The sequence below is a fragment of the Rhinoderma darwinii genome, chromosome 1 (assembly GCF_050947455.1).
Source record: "Rhinoderma darwinii isolate aRhiDar2 chromosome 1, aRhiDar2.hap1, whole genome shotgun sequence".
Lineage (NCBI taxonomy): Eukaryota > Metazoa > Chordata > Amphibia > Anura > Rhinodermatidae > Rhinoderma > Rhinoderma darwinii.
The window spans coordinates 11,834,048-11,847,502 of record NC_134687.1 but is presented as its reverse complement, the minus strand read 5'-3'; the positions used below and the strand labels follow the sequence as shown (position 1 = coordinate 11,847,502).

General features: G+C 43.7%; 1 protein-coding gene across 3 annotated transcripts in view; it reads left to right on the top strand.

Annotated features, from left to right (window-relative positions):
- DDRGK1 (DDRGK domain containing 1) overlaps window positions 1-13,455 on the top strand; it is a 41,016-nt gene that overhangs the window by 11,860 nt on the left and 15,701 nt on the right. The gene's annotated exons all lie outside the window — the stretch shown is intronic.

The window sequence follows — 13,455 nt, the reverse complement described above, 5'->3', positions numbered from 1 at the left end:
TTTCAATTAAAACAGAGAATAATATACAGAATCCTTGTCAATGTGTTCCAGGAGCTCAGCTCTGTCCCCCTCCTCACTGTCTTGTGTCTGGCTGTAAGACAACTGTCTGCAGCAAGAGCCTCTCCCCCTTTCCTGTCTGCAGTAGGACAAAAAGTTTAAGCCCCGCCCATTCTAAAAGCCTCATACGATCCCCACCCGAAAATGGAACAGATCAGCAGGAGAAATTTACGATATGGCCGTATCATGTTGATCCTATTAGCTATACCGGTGACACTGGAGGTACGACCCCTAGGACCCTCATCGATCTGCAGGACAAAGGGGCTGTGCCAGGGACTGTGAACCGTGTGAAGGTCCCACCAGCTGCAGATCTGTCTTCCCACACGTGGGCTGCAGGGTGTAGGAGTCACTCAGTCACGTGGGCTGCGGTTGCCGAGCCTTCAGCCCCCTGCGCTCCATCACACGAGGATGCTTTTATCTCTAGACGAGAATTGCTAGAACTGCAGCCTTGCTGAACGTCGGCTTCTTGTTAACACTTATAAAAGTTATTAGGGAAAGTCCCAGAGATTGCAGGACCAGATGCCGCTTCCGTCCTTCTACATCTGCGTGCACAAACATCTATCAGGGTGGGACCGATGGCAATGTTCAGACTGACATTCCTGGTTCTCCAACAAAATGCTAGGACTGCAGTGAAGACTGACACAGCAGGAATAGTAGGAAAGAGATAGACCTTGTGTAGGCAACTGCATAACATTGCAGATATAGACATCTATCTATCTATCTATCTATCTATCTATCTATCTATCTATCTATCTATCTATCTATCTATCTATCTATCTATCTATCTATCTATCTATCTATCTATCTATCTCATATCTATCTATCTCATATCTATCTATCTCATATCTATCTATCTCATTATCTATCTATCTATCTATCTATCTATCTATCTATCTATCTATCTATCTATCTATCTATCTATCTATCTATCTATCTATCTATCTATCTATCTCATATCTATCTATCTATCTATCTATCTATCTATCTATCTCATATCTATCTATCTCATATCTATCTATCTATCTATCTATCTATCTATCTATCTATCTATCTATCTATCTATCTATCTATCTATCTATCTATCTATCTATCTATCTATCTATCTATCTATCTATCTATCTCATTATCTATCTATCTATCTATCTATCTATCTATCTATCTATCTATCTATCTATCTATCTATCTATCTATCTATCTATCTATCTATCTATCTATCTATCTATCTATCTATCTATCTATCTATCTCATATCTATCTATCTCATATCTATCTATCTCATATCTATCTATCTCCTATCTATCTATCTCCTATCTATCTATCTATCTATCTATCTATCTATCTATCTATCTATCTATCTATCTATCTATCTATCTATCTATCTATCTATCTATCTCATATCTATCTATCTCATATCTATCTATCTCATATCTATCTATCTATCTATCTCATATCTATCTATCTATCTCATATCTATCTATCTATCTCATATCTATCTATCTATCTCATATCTATCTATCTATCTATCTATCTATCTATCTATCTATCTATCTATCTATCTATCTATCTATCTATCTATCTATCTATCTTTCTATCTTTATTGTTTTGTCATTTTTTTCTGTTTTTATTCATTTTTATGTATTTGTTACATTCTACAACATTTTATTATTATGTTATAGTTTTTGTAGCCATGGGGCACCGGTTAGCAGGGAACACATTATCTATGCGTTTCCTGATGCCCCTATATACAGATCACTGATAACTGTGGTATAATGGGAACAGCCCATTATAACACGTTTGCCAGTGACCTGTATACACGGACATGCAGAGAAGAAGCAGATCTCATCTTCTCCACATACCTCCAAGCCCCCTCTGCATGGGGGAATCCCTGTGACATCATTAATGACATCACAGGGTTCCCTAGCAGCTGCCTGAATCCTTGGCTTATTCATTCAAGAACGCAGCGCTGAATCTAAATAATGAATTTTCCTGTTTTACAGACTGGAAAATTATTATTTTAGTCCCTGTCATAGTACAGGATCGGGTGTCTGTTTGACAACCCGAACCTACCGATGGCACAGCGGCCATGCCATTAGCCCATTAATTTACACGGGGTGGCCTATTTAAATGAAAAACAGGGAACCCCTTTTAATGTGTGATTTGCAGCTTTACCTGCAGAGTTCGGCTTTAAGTTTGCAGGTTCTATATTATGATTATTATTATTATTATTATCTTTATTATTATCTTTATTATTATCATCAATATTATTTTTATTATTATTATTATCTTTATTATTATTTTTATCATTATTATTATATTATTATTTTTATTATTTTTATCATTATTATTATCTTTATTATTATTATTATTATTTTTATTATTATTTTTATCATTATTATTATTATTATTATTATATTATTATTATTATTATTATTTGTATTTTTATTATTATTATTATTATTATTATTATTATTATTGATTTTATATTCATGTTTTATATATTAGGTCGTTGTTCCCGGAATTAATATGGAAAAATGTTCAATGTTTGGCCTTCGCAGTTGACATTTAGCTGCTCGGTATTTGTATTATTGAGAATATTTTCGCCGTTTTTTTTTCATATTTGTGGCACATTTTTACTTTTCAAGCTGAATATTTTGTGGTATTTTTTATGGGTTCGAGCAACACCCTTATTTTAACAGAGCAAAGTAACAGGAACATGTAAGCAGTCTGTCCTCCTACACGAAACCCAGGGCTGACTGTGACCTTTAGGTATAGATTATGTTGTACGATTGAGCGATGTAGATGTCTTATTATATATTTGTTTCACCTTTTTTACTTTTTCTATATCACCGGGTAAATGAAAGGCTTTGTAAACCTTTTGAACACGATATATATATATGTATATATAAATATATATAATGTACAGAAGAATGTATTATGGTCTTTTAAACCACTTGTAATTAGTTTTTAACTATAGCTATAACTTTTTTATTTTTGCGTCGACATAGCTGTGTAAGGTCTTGTTTTTTGCGGGACAAATTGTATTTTTTTCAATAGCATTTTAGGGGTACGTATATTTTTTTTAATTAACTTTTTTTAGGGGGGGGGGGGAATAGAAAAAAAAACCAGCAGTTTCGCCGCACTTTTTTGTGTCCTAAATTTACGCCGTTTACCATGTGGTATAAACAGCACAACTTTATTCAGCGGGTTTGTCGTGGTTCAGATAGCGCTAGGTTTTCAAGCAGGTGCATGTGTAGGGGCCCAACCCAATAGGATATGGAGAAGGTGCAATGAGCACCAATGGGAGTCATTTTCAAGATAGATATTTATTATTTTGCCAACGTTTCGGTCATAACCTTGACCTTCCTCAGGCACTATAAATTTTTAATTAATCAAATTTGCAGTAAAATTGCAGAAAATGACATATGAAGTATGAAGCCGCGATCCAGCCGCGATCCATCCCTCTTATATAGATTACTGTCACATGGGCATTTAGACCCAGTACGTTCCTCAATAATCATCCGTGGATGTGACAGTAATCTATAGAAGAGGGATGGATCGCGGCTTCGTACTTCATATGTCATTTTCTGCAATTTTTCCCGTTCCTGGTATCTTTCTCTGTATCACCTTCTAACATGGATCGCCGCTTTTTATGCGTATTGTGACCGGTGGATCCTTTTATACCTCTCTCGTGTTATTTAGAGGGCATATTACTTGTCAGGATGAGAATTGCTGCAAATTGTTTCATTAAATGTTACGTAAACCGTTTTTTCGTACGACATGATTTGTTGTACATTTAATGTATATCCTTTGATGTATTTATAGCGCCTGAGGAAGGTCAAGGATATGACCGAAACCTTGGCCAAAATAATAAATATCTATCTTGAAAATGACTCCCATTGGCGTGCGTTGTACTATATTCAGCGGGTTGCTATGATCGCAACGATACCAAATTGATTTTTTACTACTTTTATACTGTAAAAAGACTTTTTTTCAAAATGATTTGTTTTTGTGTCTCCACATTTCAAGGGCCAGAACTTTTTTATTGTTCCGCCGATGCGGCTGTATGAGGGCTGTTGTTTTGCGGGACGACTTGTAGTTTTTATTGGTACCATGTTGGAGTACATGTGACTTTTTGATTTCTTTTTATCACATTTTAAGGTGTTCGCCGAGCGGGTTAAATAATGTAATAGATTTATAGTCGGGGTCGTTACGGACGCGGCGATACCAAATATGTGTAACTTTTTTTTTTTTTTTTTTAAATAATAATAAAGGGGAAAAAGTGGGTTTTTCATTTTTTTTCCACTTTGGATTTTTATTTATTTATTATAAACTTTATTAACCCCTTAATGACCAGCCTATTTTAGACCTTAATGACCGAGCTATTTTTTACGTTTTTCAATCATCGCATTCCAAGAGCTATAACCTTTTTATTTTTGCCTCGACATAGCTGTATAAGGTCTTGTTTTTTGCGGGACAAGTTGCCTTTTTTAATAGCACCATTTTGGGGGACGTATTATTTCTTGATTAACTTTTACTAACTTTTTTTTGGGGGGGAATAGAAAAAAACCTGAAATTTTGCCACTCTTTTTCGCGTCTTAAATCAACGCCGTTTACTGTGTGGTATAAATAACACAATAACTTTATTCAGCGGGTTGTTACGATCGCAACGATACCAAATTTGTATCGATTTTGTATGTTTTACTACTTTTACAGTAAAAACGCTTTTTTTTCAAAATTATTTGTTTTTGTGTCTCCAGATTTGAAGAGCCGTAACTTTTTTATTTTTTCGCCGATGCGGTTGTATGAGGGCTTTTTTTTTTTGCGGGACGACTTGTAGTTTTTATTGGTACCATTTTGGAGTAGATGCGACTTTTGATCACTTTTTATCAAATTTTTTTTAAGTCAGGATTCACAGAAAACAGCAATTTTTCCATAGTTTTTGATTTAATTTTTTACGGCGTTAAGTAATGTAATAGATTTATAGTCGGGGTCGTTACGGATGCGGCGATACCAAATATGTGTAACTTTTTTACTTTATTTAGTTTTTTTAATAGTAAAGCATTGTGTAAGGGGAAAAGCTGGGTTTTTTTATTTTTATTTTTTTATTTTTTTTAATCAACTTTATTAAACTTTTTTTTTACTTTTTTACTTATTCTGCGATCGCTATTATAATACACTGCAATACTTCTGTATTGCAGTGTATTACTGCCTGTCCGTTTAAAATGGACAGGCATCTGCTAGGCCTCCGGCATGATCTAGCAGGCATTCGCTCCAGGCAGACCTGGGGGCCTTTATTAGGCCCCCGGCTGCCATTAGAGACACAGACACTCGGCGATCGTATCGGTGGGGGAGAGAGGGAGCTCCCTCCCTCTCTCCAAAACCACTCAGATGCGGTGCTCGCTATTGTGCACCGCATCTGAGGGGTTAAACGGGTGAGATCGATACTAATATCGATCTCACCCGGCAGAGCAGGGACGCCCCCAGCCCTCAGCTGCCTAAAAGCCCTAAAAGACCATGATACGTTGTTTTATTAAAAAATGTGTTTAAACGATTTATGTAGATTAAGGATTTATTTTTCAGTTTTTCAATATTTTCTAATATCGAAAGATACATTGTAACATTTTGGTCTATTAGCCCTGTTCACACAGAGTTTTTTTTGGTGCTGTTTTTAACGCGGAAACCGCACCAAAAAGCGGCCGAAAACACCTCCCATTGATTTCAATGCGCTTTTTCCCACAAGCGGAAAAAAACACTCTCGGGAAAAGGAGGTGACATGCATTTTCTTCAGGCGTTTCCGTATCTGACCTCCCATTGACAGCAATGGCAGGCAGAGAATGTGGTTTTAGTTGCGTTTTTTGCCCGCGCGCTCATTGGCCGTGGCCGAAAAACGTGGCAATGAGTGCAGGCAGGTACTTCAGATTTTTCCGCCTGCAAAAAACACTCTGTGTGAACAGGGCCTTAGTGTTATCTGTGAAGCTGCAGCAGCGCACACAATGTACAAATGTCTTAGGCCTCGTTCACATCCGCGTCGGCTTCCGTTCATGGTTCCAGGCGACTACGCTATTGAAACGACTGAGACAAACGGAAACCGGATCCGTCACCATTGAAATCATTGGTAACGGAAACCTATGATTTCCGTTTGTTTTCTGTCAGGGCTCCGCGAAAAGCTCCGACGGAATGTCGGAACGGAGCCCTAGCGCAGATGTGAGGCCAATTTCACACGAGCGTATCACGGCCACAAATCTCGACCCGATCACGGGTCTGATCACCTGCACTGACCGCATGATAAAAATCTATGGCCTTGTGGGAAATTGGCCTAAAATAGATAGGAAAAAAAAAAAGTGGACCTTTTTTTTAATAATATACTGACGGCTTTGGATTTTTGTCCACGTTTTTACAATAAAATAAAGTAAAAAAAAATAGCATTTGTATTTCCACAATATTATTTTTACTATTTTTTTTCAATTTACTTTTATTTCATTGACATCGACTACAGGCAAAATGATATCCCTTTTTTTTATTTCTATATAATTTCCCTACTCAATATGGAGAATTTCTTGATCTTAATTATTTTAATGATTTTTTTTATTATTATTTTGGTTCTATTTTTTTTTTTTTTCTATAGTTATTGTTACTTTTTATTTTATATTTTTGTTACTTTTCATTTTTAGATTTTTTTTTTTTTTCAAGAGGATTACAAGCAAAATGATATCTTCAGAACAACAGGGGTGGTGCTCCTGTCAAACCGTAACGCAGGGGTCCTACGGCGCGCTTCGGTCAGACCGTTGAGCATTGGCTGTAATGTAAATGCTTTGTGCTTGTGTGTTTTTTGCCCTTTTTTATGCGGTGGCACGGCTCTCTCATGGGGAATTCCCTTTCGCCCGGCGGAGTTTTTCTGGCGAGGAAATGGTTTACCGACTGACACTTTATCACCGAGAGAACGCTTCCTTTTCATTGCAAAACATTTCACCTCGAAAAAGATCTTCCTGTGCTCAGGGCTGTGCTTTTTATTATTTTTTCTCATCACTGATTTTTTTTTTCTATTTATGTGATTTGCCATTTTAACGAAATGAAGAATAACGGTAAAAAATTCCCAGGCGATATGACCCAATGCGCCCGGCAAATACCAAAACATGTTCTTTTGGCATACGCCACGCCGCCATGCGTCTGCAAAAAAGGCGCGGTATACATTTTTTTTTATAATGGGAGTCAATGGGCGACGTATCGCTACGGTGGTTTATGTCGCAGCCTTCCTCGGGAGAGGTACAATAGGGAAAACTCCCAACGTTTATCTCCCATGAAAGAAAAAAAATAATCGGTGTGAACACAGCCTAAAAAATGGTTAAGAATGAAGTTGATGGAAGACTCAAACTGTCTGCTTGCTGTCAGTGGATGAAAAGCTTCTCGTTTACATCCACAGACGCTGAACCTGTCATGATTGAGTTCTGTTCACAGCTGAATGTTTGCTCCAATTGTATCCAGTCTAGATAAATACATCCGCAGCAGAAAACGGACAAAAGCCTGAAGTCCAGACTGTTTAGCTCACACTGAATGCAATTGTAACAAACCCTCAACTGTTAGCAGTATTAGGTCTCAACGGGTTTTTAAGATTCTGAATGTAAATAAAAATATTCCTATTCACTGGCACAAAGCAAAGATCTTGAAGCTGGAGAGGTATTAAAAACCAAAATATATTACAAAGTTAGTGAAGTCACTACGGTGACTGTGGCTGCTCCTGGAGCACTGCGGTGACTGTGTCTGCTCCTGGAGCACTGCGGTGACTGTGTCTGCTCCTGGAGCACTGCGGTGACTGTGTCTGCTCTTGGAGCACTGCGGTGACTGTGTCTGCTCTTGGAGCACTGGATTGACCTGTGGCTGCTCCTGGAGCACTGCGGTGACTGTGTCTGCTCTTGGAGCACTGCGGTGACTGTGTCTGCTCTTGGAGCACTGCGGTGACTGTGTCTGCTCTTGGAGCACTGCGGTGACTGTGTCTGCTCCTGGAGCACTGCGGTGACTGTGTCTGCTCTTGGAGCACTGCGGTGACTGTGTCTGCTCCTGGAGCACTGCGGGGACTGTGTCTGCTCCTGGAGCACTGCGGTGACTGTGTCTGCTCTTGGAGCACTGCAGTGACTGTGTCTGCTCCTGGAGCACTGCGGTGACTGTGTCTGCTCCTGGAGCACTGCGGTGACTGTGTCTGCTCTTGGAGCACTGCGGTGACTGTGTCTGCTCTTGGAGCACTGGATTGACCTGTGGCTGCTCCTGGAGCACTGCGGTGACTGTGTCTGCTCTTGGAGCACTGCGGTGACTGTGTCTGCTCTTGGAGCACTGCGGTGACTGTGTCTGCTCTTGGAGCACTGCGGTGACTGTGTCTGCTCCTGGAGCACTGCGGTGACTGTGTCTGCTCTTGGAGCACTGCGGTGACTGTGTCTGCTCCTGGAGCACTGCGGTGACTGTGTCTGCTCCTGGAGCACTGCGGTGACTGTGTCTGCTCCTGGAGCACTGCGGTGACTGTGTCTGCTCTTGGAGCACTGCGGTGACTGTGTCTGCTCCTGGAGCACTGCGGTGACTGTGTCTGCTCTTGGAGCACTGCAGTGACTGTGTCTGCTCCTGGAGCACTGCGGTGACTGTGTCTGCTCCTGGAGCACTGCGGTGACTGTGTCTGCTCTTGGAGCACTGCGGTGACTGTGTCTGCTCTTGGAGCACTGGATTGACCTGTGGCTGCTCCTGGAGCACTGCGGTGACTGTGTCTGCTCTTGGAGCACTGCGGTGACTGTGTCTGCTCTTGGAGCACTGCGGTGACTGTGTCTGCTCTTGGAGCACTGCGGTGACTGTGTCTGCTCCTGGAGCACTGCGGTGACTGTGTCTGCTCTTGGAGCACTGCGGTGACTGTGTCTGCTCCTGGAGCACTGCGGTGACTGTGTCTGCTCTTGGAGCACTGCGGTGACTGTGTCTGCTCTTGGAGCACTGGATTGACCTGTGGCTGCTCCTGGAGCACTGCGGTGACTGTGTCTGCTCTTGGAGCACTGCGGTGACTGTGTCTGCTCTTGGAGCACTGCGGTGACTGTGTCTGCTCCTGGAGCACTGCGGTGACTGTGTCTGCTCTTGGAGCACTGCGGTGACTGTGTCTGCTCCTGGAGCACTGCGGTGACTGTGTCTGCTCTTGGAGCACTGCGGTGACTGTGTCTGCTCTTGGAGCACTGGATTGACCTGTGGCTGCTCCTGGAGCACTGCGGTGAATGTGTCTGCTCTTGGAGCACTGCGGTGACTGTGTCTGCTCTTGGAGCACTGCGGTGACTGTGTCTGCTCCTGGAGCACTGCGGTGACTGTGTCTGCTCTTGGAGCACTGCGGTGACTGTGTCTGCTCCTGGAGCACTGCGGTGACTGTGTCTGCTCTTGGAGCACTGGGTTGACCTGTGGCTGCTCCTGGAGCACTGCGGTGACTGTGTCTGCTCTTGGAGCACTGCGGTGACTGTGTCTGCTCTTGGAGCACTGCGGTGACTGTGTCTGCTCCTGGAGCACTGCGGTGACTGTGGCTGCTCCTGGAGCACTGCGGTGACTGTGGCTGCTCCTGGAGCACTGCGGTGACTGTGGCTGCTCCTGGAGCACTGCGGTGACTGTGGCTGCTCCTGGAGCACTGCGGTGACTGTGGCTGCTCCTGGAGCACTGCGTTGACTGTGTCTTCTATTGGAGCACTGCGGTGACTGTGTCTTCTATTGGAGCACTGCGGTGACTGTGTCTTCTATTGGAGCACTGCGGTGACTGTGTCTTCTATTGGAGCACTGCGGTGACTGTGTCTGCTGCTCCTGGAGCACTGCGGTGACTGTGTCTGCTCCTGGAGCACTGCGGTGACTGTGTCTGCTCCTGGAGCACTGCGGTGACTGTGTCTGCTCTTGGAGCACTGCGGTGACTGTGTCTGCTCCTGGAGCACTGCGGTGACTGTGTCTGCTCTTGGAGCACTGGGTTGACCTGTGGCTGCTCCTGGAGCACTGCGGTGACTGTGTCTTCTATTGGAGCACTGCGGTGACTGTGTCTTCTATTGGAGCACTGCGGTGACTGTGTCTGCTGCTCCTGGAGCACTGCGGTGACTGTGGCTGCTCCTGGAGCACTGCGGTGACTGTGTCTGCTCCTGGAGCACTGCGGTGACTGTGTCTGCTCTTGGAGCACTGCGGTGACTGTGTCTGCTCTTGGAGCACTGCGGTGACTGTGACTGCTCCTGGAGCACTGCGGTGACTGTGTCTGCTCCTGGAGCACTGCGGTGACTGTGTCTGCTCCTGGAGCACTGCGGTGACTGTGTCTGCTCCTGGAGCACTGCGGTGACCGTGTCTGCTCCTGGAGCACTGCGGTGACCGTGTCTGCTCCTGGAGCACTGCGGTGACCGTGTCTGCTCCTGGAGCACTGCGGTGACCGTGTCTGCTCCTGGAGCACTGCGGTGACCGTGTCTGCTCTTGGAGCACTGCAGTGACTGTGGCTGCTCCTGGAGCACTGCGGTGACTGTGGCTGCTCTTGGAGCACTGCGGTGACTGTGGCTGCTCTTGGAGCACTGCGGTGACTGTGGCTGCTCCTGGAGCACTACGGTGACTGTATCTGCTCCTGGAGCACTGCGGTGACTGTGTCTGCTCTTGGAGCACTGCGGTGACCGTGTCTGCTCCTGGAGCACTGCGGTGACCGTGTCTGCTCCTGGAGCACTGCGGTGACCGTGTCTGCTCCTGGAGCGCTGCGGTGACTGTGTCTGCTCTTGGAGCGCTGCGGTGACTGTGTCTGCTCTTGGAGCGCTGCGGTGACTGTGTCTGCTCTTGGAGCACTGCGGTGACTGTGGCTGCTCCTGGAGCACTGCGGTGACTGTGGCTGCTCCTGGAGCACTGCGGTGACTGTGTCTTCTATTGGAGCACTGCGGTGACTGTGTCTTCTATTGGAGCACTGCGGTGACTGTGTCTTCTATTGGAGCACTGCGGTGACTGTGGCTGCTCCTGGAGCACTGCGGTGACTGTGTCTGCTCCTGGAGCACTGCGGTGACTGTGTCTGCTCTTGGAGCACTGCGGTGACTGTGTCTGTTCCTGGAGCACTGCGGTGACCGTGTCTGCTCCTGGAGCACTGCGGTGACTGTGGCTGCTCCTGGAGCACTGCGGTGACTGTGGCTGCTCCTGGAGCACTGCGGTGACTGTGTCTTCTATTGGAGCACTGCGGTGACTTTGTCTTCTATTGGAGCACTGCGGTGACTGTGTCTTCTATTGGAGCACTGCGGTGACTGTGTCTGCTGCTCCTGGAGCACTGCGGTGACTGTGGCTGCTCCTGGAGGACTGCGGTGACTGTGTCTGCTCTTGGAGCACTGCGGTGACTGTGTCTGCTCCTGGAGCACTGCGGTGACTGTGTCTGCTCCTGGAGCACTGCGGTGACTGTGTCTGCTCCTGGAGCACTGCGGTGACTGTGTCTGCTCTTGGAGCACTGCGGTGACTGTGTCTGCTCCTGGAGCACTGCGGTGACCGTGTCTGCTCCTGGAGCACTGCGGTGACCGTGTCTGCTCTTGGAGCACTGCGGTGACTGTGGCTGCTCCTGGAGCACTGCGGTGACTGTGGCTGCTCTTGGAGCACTGCGGTGACTGTGGCTGCTCTTGGAGCACTGCGGTGACTGTGTCTTCTATTGGAGCACTGCGGTGACTGTGGCTGCTCCTGGAGCACTGCGGTGACTGTGTCTGCTCCTGGAGCACTGCGGTGACTGTGGCTGCTCTTGGAGTACTGCGGTGACTGTTGCTGCTCTTGGAGTACTGCGGTGACTGTGGCTGCTCTTGGAGCACTGCGGTGACTGTGGCTGCTCTTGGAGTACTGCGGTGACTGTGGCTGCTCTTGGAGCACTGCGGTGACTGTGGCTGCTCTTGGAGTACTGCGGTGACTGTGGCTGCACTATGGCCATTGCAGGGCTGGCGAAGCAAGAGTTTCTGTTTTTCCATTGAAAACTCTGGGTCTGTCTAGAAACTTCAGAGGTTGGAGCTGCTCAGTGGGCAATGTGTTGGTTAAATTCTGTTTGGGTACCACCATGTACTACTATGTACCACCATGTACCACCATGTGTGCCTGATCGCAGTGTTGCTTCACCTTGGGGATCTTAAGGGCTATGAAATATTTTCTTAAAATTTTTCATATTTTAGTACAACATTTTGATACAAAAAAAAATAAAAAATCAATAAATATTTGAACGAGTTTCCTTTAAAATGCAAATAATAGTCAGAGATGGACCTACTCCACCTAAACATCAGAGGAGAAGAACAACTCCTAATATCTAGGTATTCTGTCATGTAGAAAGGTGACGTGCAGAATGAAGTGTGTGGGAGGTGAGAGACGTACAACTCCACTTCATATGGACTTATATTCACGTGTAAATCACTGACAAACTGACATATAAATGGCTTGTAAGAAATAATAATAAATATATATTTTAATATTATCTTTGATAACGCAAAACATAAGAGATAGATAGATAGATAGATAGATAGATAGATAGATAGATAGATAGATAGATAGATAGATAGATAGATAGATATGAGATAGATAGATATGAGATAGATAGATATAAGATAGATAGATAGAGATAGATATATAGATAGATAGATATGAGAGAGATAGATAGATAGATAGATAGATATGAGATAGATATAGATATGAGAGAGATAGATAGATAGATAGATAGATATGAGATAGATAGATAGATAGATAGATAGATAGATAGATAGATAGATATGAGATAGATAGATAGATATGAGATAGATAGATAGATATGAGAGATAGATAGATAGATATGAGAGATAGATAGATAGATATGAGATAGATAGATAGATATGAGATAGATAGATAGATAGATAGATAGATAGATAGATATGAGATAGATAGATAGATAGATAGATAGATTTTCCAAAGAGAGCAGCACTATAATAGCCTGACCTCCTGCCCTCTAGGTATAGACACTTCAACAAATCAGTCAGCACTCCAACCGTTTTTTTATTCACACATCAGTATGTGACGTTTCAGCCCCAAGCATGGGCCTTTATCCTATCTATCTATCTATCGATCTATCGATCTATCGATCTATCTCATATCGATCTATCTCATATCGATCTATCTCATATCGATCTATCTCATATCTATCTATCTATCTATCTATCTATCTATCTATCTATCTATCTATCTATCTATCTATCTATCTATCTATCTATCTATCTATCTATCTATCTATCTATCTATCTATCTATCTATCATTAATTGTCTCAAAGAGTTTTCACTTTGTATATAGATTAATATTCTGTGTATTATATGTGAGGGTGGTACTATGATAATCTGTGAGGGTGTTACTGGTAATCTGCACCCTGTGTATTATATGTGTGGGTGATTCTATGGTAATCTGTGAGGGT